Source organism: Papaver somniferum, chromosome 10 (assembly GCF_003573695.1).
Source record: "Papaver somniferum cultivar HN1 chromosome 10, ASM357369v1, whole genome shotgun sequence".
NCBI classification, from domain to species: Eukaryota; Viridiplantae; Streptophyta; class Magnoliopsida; order Ranunculales; family Papaveraceae; genus Papaver; species Papaver somniferum.
The window spans coordinates 44,981,404-44,991,505 of record NC_039367.1 but is presented as its reverse complement, the minus strand read 5'-3'; the positions used below and the strand labels follow the sequence as shown (position 1 = coordinate 44,991,505).

The 10,102-nt window shown below is 40.7% G+C and overlaps 1 long non-coding RNA gene across 1 annotated transcript; it reads left to right on the top strand.

The window, feature by feature from the left end:
- Positions 1-332: 332 nt before the first annotated feature.
- LOC113319598 lies at positions 333-6,556 on the top strand. Its single transcript, XR_003345678.1, has 4 exons — positions 333-343; positions 1,706-1,708; positions 2,443-2,445; positions 6,380-6,556. It is a non-coding gene; the product is annotated as an uncharacterized LOC113319598 (long non-coding RNA).
- The last annotated feature ends 3,546 nt before the right edge of the window (positions 6,557-10,102 follow it).

The window sequence follows — 10,102 nt, the reverse complement described above, 5'->3', positions numbered from 1 at the left end:
TTTTTAAGGAATCGAGGAGACGACCGTGCGGAAGAAACTCCTTGAACTGAGCGAACTGTCTAACCTCACACAGATGCACTGCAAAAAAAGGGAGAGCTTCGAATTCGAGAGATCAATCTGTAGGACTCTGGCCTAAACCAAGATAATGTCCTTTCCAGAGTCAATTCGGTCACAAGAGATGATGGGTTGATCTGTAGGAGGGAAGCTGAGAAATGTGTGAGATCAATGGTGATCGAAATTGCAGGTGTGTTGTGTATCCTGAATGAAGAAATAAGATAAGTTCTGATTGATTGAATTTGCTCTGTTGAGAGTAATTTTTCAGACGATGAGTTCGTGTGCTCTTGTTGTCTGTTTGACGAAAAAGTATTTTTTTCAATCATGATTCAGAGACTTATTTATATTGCAAGAATTGTAAACACCTTGATCCCATGAAGTGTGATAGTTGCTGGAGTCGAAGAGTGGGAAGTGGAAATCATGTTAAAACCAGTTTCTCATCGTGCAGAGACCTGGTTGATTTTCTACCCACTACTTTGCTAACTCCTCTAACTGCTTGCACGACTTGCTCACATTCTCATCGTGTATGAACACGTGTTGTAGACCGCCAGACCAAAACCCTAGTTGATATCCCCCATGTGACACAATTGATGTCTCGTGATTTTAGTTAGTCAGTTGCTGACTTGATGAGACGATGAGTCATTGTATTGTTGAGTTGAACAAATGTTCTGGGACTCATGAATTGAACGTGTCTGTTGAGACAGAGGTATAATTGTCGAATAAATGTTGATAGATAAGGTGAACAAATATTTCTCATTTGACGAATTGTTGAATATTGATAGTTGGACCAATATTCCTTAGTCTGAGCAAATATTGCTCATCTGAGCAAATATTGCTCATCTGAGCAAATGGTGCTTGTTTGATGAATTATTGGTAAGAGAACCAAATAAAATATTAATTTAAAATACTGGCAACTGAACCGAGTATGATAATTAAAATTTTGATCACGGGATCAACATAAAATTATCAGTGTTTGAATCTGCTCAGAATTATGTTTTGCACAGCTTTGGATTCAAAATCCTAATTTTGATCAATTGCTGATTAATTGAAAATCAACCACAAACTGAAGGAGGGACCGGATACAAGGGATGATGAGCGGACCATGTAACACCCAGATGCTCGAGTTAGCAAATACCAAAGTCTCTTGAATACCAGTTGGTGAAAAGATGATCAAATGCTGGTTTAATCATTTATTGAAATAATGCTCATCTGAACCTTAGGTGATAAAACCTAATAAATTATGAAGATATGAAGGACCGACCAAGGGGTCATGAAACCGGCCATGGTTGGTCATGGGACCGACTGACGATCGTTTTATGAAATTCCAAATTTTTTGGAAGAGTTTGAACCTAATGTGAACAAATTAGGTCAAATGATGAAAATGTGTGGGACCGGCCTCTTGCAACCAAAGAGCCAACCTTGGTCGGTCAAGGTAATATGCTCATGTCACCAAAGTGTTCGTGTCTCAGTCCTGAGAATTTTGATATTTTCTGATGTGCGTTTGAGAAACATTTTGAGAAAATATGAAGAAATCAAGGTTTTTGCTCAAACTGAGGACACTTCTTAAGATGGAGGAAATAATAATAATAAAATAAAGAATCATGAAGTGTGGGACCGTCTATGGCTAAGACATGGCTGGCCTGCCAACAAGCCGGTCCCATGACACTTTTTCTAATTTTATATTATTTTCATGATTTTAGGGAAATACCATGAAATCAAGGAGTTTGTTGAAATAAAGGAGTTTTCCTTAAAGTGAAGGAGTTTCCATGAGATGAAGGAAACAATAATAATTGATGATAATGAAATATAGGGGCATGTGGGACCGGCCACGACTAGGGCATGGTCGGCTGGCTAGGGCCCGGTCCCGCGAGTCTTCCCTAATTTTATATCTTTTCCTTGATGTGAAGGAAATATCATGAAACCAAGGAATTTCATGGGATGAAGGAAATAATAATAATAATAAGGAATGAAAGGTGTGGGATCGGCCACAACTAGGGCATGGACGGCCGTCTAGTGAGCTTGGTCCCCCGACACCTTTCCTAATTTTTATTATTTCCTTGATACGGAGGAAACACCATGAAACTGAGGAGTTTCCTTAAAATGAGCATATTTGTTCAAACGAAGGGATTTTCATGAGATCAAGGAATAATAATAAAATATGTGTTTATGGGTGAAAACTACTTCTGCTGGTTTTGGTAATTTTGGGTGTGTGGATGAGAAATGAATCTAAACCCTAAAAAAATTCATTGCACGGGAGTGCTTTTGATTCGAGAGATCAATCAATACAATTCTGGCCTAAACCAAGAAATGGTCGTTCCAGACTTGCTTCGGTCACAAAGTGAAGGAGATGAGGTTGATCTTAGGGAGGGAAGCGAAGAAGGTGTTGAGATCGTGAAGGTGTTGGCTGTTTTTGACTTGTACCAGAATATCGAACTGGCTTGCAATAATGTAAGCAATCAGCTCTGGGTGTTTGAATATGTTGTATCAACACTTGATTTCTGTCTTGTCTGTCCTAGAAATAGGGAGGATAACCTATTTACAAGTCATAAAGCACAACCCTCGTCTCGTATGAAGTGGAGTGATGGAGTAGCGGGGTCGTGCTGGTGATTGTCACACGATCAGGTCAAAGCCCACTTCTCCCATCATCACTAACCGTCTATGTCTTCCTGACACGTTCTTGTGATGGCGCGCTGCGCGCTGTAAACCGCCAGACCAATACCCCAGTAAGTATCCCCCAGTTTGTGACATGCTTGATGTCTCGATTGTGTGGATTGTGGGACCCACAGAAGGTAGCATACGGTGCTAGGTTAAATAACTAAGTTATTTGGGAAATCGATATTTATGAAATATCGTGTGTATTCTATGCATGTAATGCATCGAATATATTCAGCACGTATGAAGCATCGCTATTTTAAGGCTTAACGGAGTAAGTCACGATCAAGTGTCTTAAAATAGCATCACGTCCAACCATTTTCAAGTGATCGTTTGGAGGCTGCATGGGCGAGCCTTGCTTTGGCCGATCACTCTATGTGGAAGAGTGGCGGACGATGATCATGGGGATGCTTCTTTGGTCGTTTAACTCCTAGCAAGGGCTGCCTAACCAAGCTGGTAGAGTTGGACGGACGAGATAATCTTATGACGCTCAACTACTACCGGTGGTGGAATTTTAGGGTTTTAAAGAGGTGTGCAAGCATCACTTTTCAGCTTGGACACCTCATCACCAACTACTACCGGTGGTGGAAAGACGTCTTTCCGGTGTACACGTCTGTACCTCATTGCTCCATGAAAGTGTGATCTAAGCCGCTCAATTTGACAGGCAAAGAGGAGCATCTGAAATTGATTTGCAACATAAATCCCATGCCGCAAAGGAGTTGGAAACCGCGCGACATGCCTACTTCGGGCACGCGTTTCGAGACGTCCGGCCATGGTTGGCCTTGGTCGATCGGTCATGCATGTAGATGGGCCCACGGTTATCATGTTGACATGCTCGGGACCTTTTAAGTCTACATCTACACCCTCCGTCCAAGCTTGCGAAGATGGACGCTCGTGATCGATTAGCGACACATGTAACATGCCGCGAACCCTAATTAAGGTTTTGGATCGGTCGTGTGTACACGACTTCAATATAACGGTTTGGCAAGCTATGCTGTTCCTTTGGGGAGGCCGACCATGTGGTGCCCACATTGATCCGGTGGTGAGCATGTGTGTACCTGTCCCACGGTCATAGGCTTGATCTAAGCCATCCAATCATGCAGGTGAAGTTGGATGGTCGTGGTCAATTTAAGACACTGGTGGACTTTCCTGTGACCCTTAAAGCATCACGCCGGCCGAACTTCGGGCAAGCGTTTGCTCCTCCCTGGCTAGGTCGTGAGAAGGTCGGTCAAGTAAGTAGAAGGGGGCCCGCCGGTGTGCAGGACAACACTTTTCCAACCGGTCATGGGTCGATCTATGCCGTCCAACCATGCGGGCGAAGTTGGACGGCCGCGATCTGTTTTGAGACTGACATTGGCAGTCTTGTGCGTACAAGCTTTTCCAAGCTGCTCCACACCAGCCCAACCATCCTACTTTAGGATGGCGTTCGGTGGTTGTTTGGGAGGCGTGGTATGTATTCGACCGACCAGGGAAAAAACGGGCCCGCGCGGTGGTCATTAAGGTGGTAGCCTGCTGAGGATCCTCTAGGCTGGTTAAATCATGCGGCCAACTTGCGTGGTCGTGAGACTGACACGGGAAATCCAGATATGCTCAATCGGGCTAGTATAACACACCGAGAGATCTCAATAGGGCTAGTATAACACACCGAGAGATATATGCTCAATCGGGCTAGTATAACACACCGAGAGATGTAGCCTGTACGGGTATCTCGTGCATGCCTCACTATTGGTACTTGGAGATTCGCGTTACTCTGCTGAGAGAAACACTCAGTCGTCATGCCACACTAATAATAAGAGTTCTGTGGGAACAACACAGGAAATACAAGGCTAATCATGCATTATAAATAATGCTAAAAATTCACAGGGTTTTTTGGGATTGTTGCTACATGCTCCATCCTTGATGAATTTTGTGTATTTAATTCACAAAATACTGGGATTGTTGCCACATGCTCCATTCTAGGTGAATTAGTAAAGTGAAGAGGTACTCATCACTTATCAGATAGCTTTATCCTCTACAGGATGTCAGTAAATTAATTTGGCTTTTGCAATTTTAGCCTTGAACGAAATCCACCATCAAAAACATGATAAAATACAGAATTAGGCGTGGTACTGGCCACGGCATGACTGGCCGTCCGGTGAGCCCAGTCCCCTAGCGTCTTAGCTAATATTTTTTATTATTATTTTTCTTCCTATTTTACATAGGTTCATCGTTCCTTCGTATTTGGGAATGATCGTTCGTGCATTCAGGTGCTCGTTAGTGCATTATTGCTGAATACACTTGCACCATTTTGGTCGGGGCTTACTCGATAGCGGCTCAGATGCCCGTACGTTGAATATTTATCACTAACCCATGGAATTCTGCTGGGAAGAACCATGAATTGAAGTAATGAAATATTATAAAGAACATAGAATATTTTCTAGGGATTCAGTTAATGAATCTAATGATTTAGAAATAATTAAAACACCTAATTTTATATCTAGTATTTATGCTTTCTTTGCGATTTTTCTTGTAAATTATGTATCTTATGTTTGCTTTTGATTTTATTAGGTGCAATGGAGTCATTATGAACAAAAGAAGGAGAAAACGTCCATTTGGAGCATAAAGCGCAGAAAGGCTGATTCACAGGCGAGTGATACTTGGAGCCAACTAAGGTTACGCGGTAAGGAGGTGATGAGTCGGTTCCTCATAACTGGCAGTTAAGTTGAACAAAGAATTAGTATGTCGATTTTCTAGATCCGACAGGCTACTTATCAATAGGTGGCCCTTATCCCATAACGTGGAGTGCCAATATGAATCCTCATCATTACCTAAACCTAAAACTGATATAATAGTCTTTCTCCCAATCATTTGTCGGCTGCATTTTCATGGTGTCGCAGTTGAGAAACTCAGTGAGAGTTAGAGGCGCAGATCTGAGCCGATTTCCATCTGAAATTCGAGAGATGAATCTAGAGAAGAGGAATAAACAAGAGTTACTGAGATTGAAAAGATGAAGCTGGTTCTGAATTGGAATTGAGACAGAGATGAAGAATTGAAGATGATGAAATCGATGGGTTTCTGTGATTATTCACTGAAGTATCGATTGGGGTGATTCAGGAATTAGAAGTTAGGGTTCGAGTTCAGATAAAATGGGTTTCTTCTTGAGTTCAAAGAGACAACAAGAAGAATGAAATTGGGTCGAGTCTGTGAATGGTCAAGGTAAATCTGTGGTTGATATGTGAAGAAGAAATGGAGTCTGGGTTAGATTTGAGATTGTGATTTTCAAGGGTTGAGACGGTTCTGTATCTGCAATTGAACCGAGAAGAGGAATTGAAAAAAAAAAAAGGTTTTGACGATTTCAGAAACTGAATCGAGAAGAATTAGATTGTTTATTGAGATGGGGTTCGAACCGAGTAAAAATTGGATGGATGGAGGATGAGGTCCAATGGGTTGCAGGGATTGAATTGAAGTTGCAGATGTTATTGCTGCTGCTGAGATGAATGAATTGCAGGAGATAGTTGTGGCCTGAGTTAGGTGGTTATGAAAGCTACAAAAGGCAGGTGCTGGTATTGAACTGCAGATGGAATTCAAGAAGGTGTTGGTTTGTTGTTCATCAGAAGGGATATGATGCTATGCTGACATTGCAAGTGATGGTTCTGGTGCTGTTGAAGATATGCAGTAGCAGGTTGAAGGGAAGTGATGACTGGTGAAGCTGCAGTTGTGTGTATGTTTAGTGGTAGTGATGTCAATTACAGGGAGAGCTGAGAGGAACAAGGTAGTGGTGATGTTGTTGAGATGCCAATGGATATGTTGGTGATGATAAAAGAAGATGGAAATGGAACTGGTGGAATCAGAAGGCAGGATTGATGCAATGGCGAGTTCTGCGAGGAATGGCATGCTGCCTAGAATGTGCAAGGATAGTTCTGGTAGAATTGCAGTTGCAGTGCGAAATGGTGCTGGTTGTGAAGTGTGTATCTGCAGCTGAATTGAAGGTTGTTGCCAAGGGTATGATGGAAAGAGTCGGTGATTGCAAACTCATAAAGAATCTGGTGGAATCATGCAGCTGCAGTTGAGTCTGGTATTGAACCTGACTTATAGGTGATCGAGTTACAGGACTGATGGATAGGAGTGTTTGATTGTTGCAGTTGAGAATGGCAGCTGAGCTGCAAGTGCTGGTTGCAGTGCAACTGGTGCTGGTGGGTTGTGTTGCAGGAATGGAGATGGAGAATGGCAGGATACGGCTCTGGAGGTGCGCTTACTGATTTCAGAGAGGTATGTCCTTGTGAACTGTAGAAGTCAGTGATGCAGAATAATGAATTTGAATGTGTATGGGGTGCTTCTCAGATGGCAAGAGAACACGAAAACAAGGATTGTGTTGATGCTGAAAGCAGGATGAGCTGGTAACAGCAATGCATGAAGAAGGCTTATGAGACCAATGGAAATGGAGAGTACATGAAGTTGCTACTGCTAAATGATTCTGGTGGTGTCTGCAGCTGAGAAAGAACCAAGAAGTGTGAAGTGCAGTGATTTCAAGTTGACAAGAGCTTTGTATTGATGTTGCTTTGAATGAGTTGCAGAAGGTTCAAATGGTACATGAATTGATATAGATGTATGCTAGGAGTTGAAGTTGTTCTGGGGAAGAATGAAAATGGCCTGGGCCGGGAACATGCCGGAACATACACAACTATGGCTGAATGGAAGTCAGGCGAGTTGACTCACTGATCCACAAGCTGACTCAGGTGGATTTGGGCTGGGCTCTAGTGTTCACATGCTATCCCGAAAAGGTGTTGGACGGGAAGATTAAACCTACACGAGTTTGGCAAGTCTGAATATAAAAAGGGGAGACTTACATTGGTCATAGGGAGATTATTAGCTTCTCTTCTATTTTTGCCTAGGGTTTAGAAACATGATGAGTTTTCTTTTTCTCCTTGTTATGAACTCCTATGCCATGAGTACCTATATTTTATTATTGGTTAAGGAATAAGTTGGATTTCCAAATATGGGTTTTCATTCAATAAATTAGTTTTGTCTCCATGTTTTGTCGATTATGATTCGCTAGAAATATCGCCATGTATGATTGATTGTTAGTTTTGTCAAGTTGCAAATTGGTAGAACTCGTTATCATATCTATTGCTAGTTTAGGGTTTATTATACGTAAACGTGATACACCTTGAATACACGTAGCATAATTTGATTATTGCTTGTAGTGATACATCCTAGTAGTCACATGTGGATCATAACCTTTGTTAAAACAGATTAGTGCTTTTACACGTTCGTTTGCATTGATTAGTCTTATTTCATAGAACTTAGTGCTCTTACGGAGTTAAACTTAATTGTGCTTTTACACTTTAGGTTGCTTTCTATGAAGAATTCACTTTCGCATCTTTTAATGTGTTTGTTGATGATAAGAGGAAATTAGCGGGATATTCTTGCGATCAAGGTATCCTAGGACTTTTGATAAAAGTTGAGATTAAATATCAATTCTAGTTATTGTTGAAAAACATGTTTGTGGATGAAAACGGATCCTTAATCAATTTCTTTCATCTTGATTTGCGTGTTTGCTTCGCTTTATTTGTTTTGTTTGCTTTTATTTTACTTTTATATTATAAAAATCAGAAAATCCCCCCATTATTTTATATAGGAAACCGGAACATATTGACAACCCAAGACCTCTCTGTGGGAACAAACTCTTTCTTATCACATACTATATTTATATCTAGTTGAGCGAGAAAGTGAATTATTTTTGACGCATACGACAGCGGTCAAATTTTGGCGCCGCTGCCGGGGAGGCAGCGGTTGTCACTTGTTTTTGGTTTCTTATTTTCTTTTATTTTTTTAGTTTTATTTTCTGGTTTTTAACCTTGTTTTGAGAATCGTGTTTCAGGTACTTATTTCTCATGGATGGAGCATATTGGAACAATGGATACGGTTTCCAACAATCTCAACAACATGACAACTTCCAACAATTCCAGGGGTATAATCAAAACCAATTCATTGGCTATGACCAATATTCCATGGATGCTTATGGTTTTCCTCAACAACCTTATGGCGGGTATATGTGTGAACAACCACAAGGATTGGAGGATTCTTATGCTCGTGAACAACAAGTCTCTAACTTATTAGACAACTTTTCCAACTTTTTACGACAAGAGTTTCAAAAAGATAAAGAGGCTACAAACAAGCAACTCCAAGAACTTTGTGAAGGTATGGCTATCTTACGAAGAAGCATTGATGAATACAAGGAAGAAAGGTATGAAGAAGAATTTTGTTTTCAAAGAAATAATTATTCTAATGTGCTTGTGGTGTGTGATGAATATTTGATTGATGCTAATGTTGAAAAAGGCCAACCTTTGGGGACTTTGGTTGATAATTGTGTAGCTAACTCAACTCTTGATCTTAATAATGATCATTCGCCTATTCAAAAGGATGAGTTTGAGGTTAGAAACATTAAATTCAGCGACAACCAATCTTATGTTAGCTATGAAATTGACGATGATTATGAAGATAAGTCGTTTGAAGCAACTCATGGTGACATTACCCAAAGGTGTACAATAGAATTCTGGAATCAAGATGAAGATGAAAAGGACTATGATGACACTTGTGTAGATTACTCAAGCATTGATCTTAATAATGATCAAGAGCCTATTCAAAGGGTGGAGCTTGAGGATGATGCAGTGAGTGTTCTAAAGAAATTCCTTATGGACAGAATTGCATCCGCAAAAGAGTATGTGCCTTACAACAAAGAGAAGTGTGTTGAGAATGAAACCGATATGACCAATATTGTGGAAGACCCAATTGATCTTGCAAAGGATTGCAATGAAGATGTTGATGTCGAGACTTTAGTTAAGATAGAAACGGATGAAGAATGGTTGCAAGGTTTGATAGAGGACCATGATATAAAAGAGGAGCATAATTCACTTGAGTTTTTCAAGGATGAAGAGGATTATGTGATACAAGAGATTGTGCAAGGTTTGTCTAACCCTTGCATATTGATTCTTCTCCTTTACTTCTTATTGGTTTGAATGTATGTGCTTCGAGAATATTGTTGAATGACTTTGTTTCTCGATTTCCGCCATTAGAGATACTTGATTCTCATACTATGCAGGTTTTGGAACAAGAAACCGTGGAAGTACCCAACTTCTATATTCTTTATACACTTCCAAGTGTGGACAAGAATAAGTGTGGGGGAAACTTTTATCGGTTAATAGCTTCGTTTCTATTTTCTTGTGCTAATATTTGTATGGAGTTATTGTGTGCAAAACAGGTTCTATGGGTGGATCCCCAATTTTACGATTGTTAGTATATGGGGAGTGAATCTTACAAGAGTCAAGTCGGGTCGTCGACTTTAAAACAAGCGCTTAATGGGAGGCAACCCATAGGTTTTGTATTTCTTATCCTTTTTCTCACCTTGACTTTACTA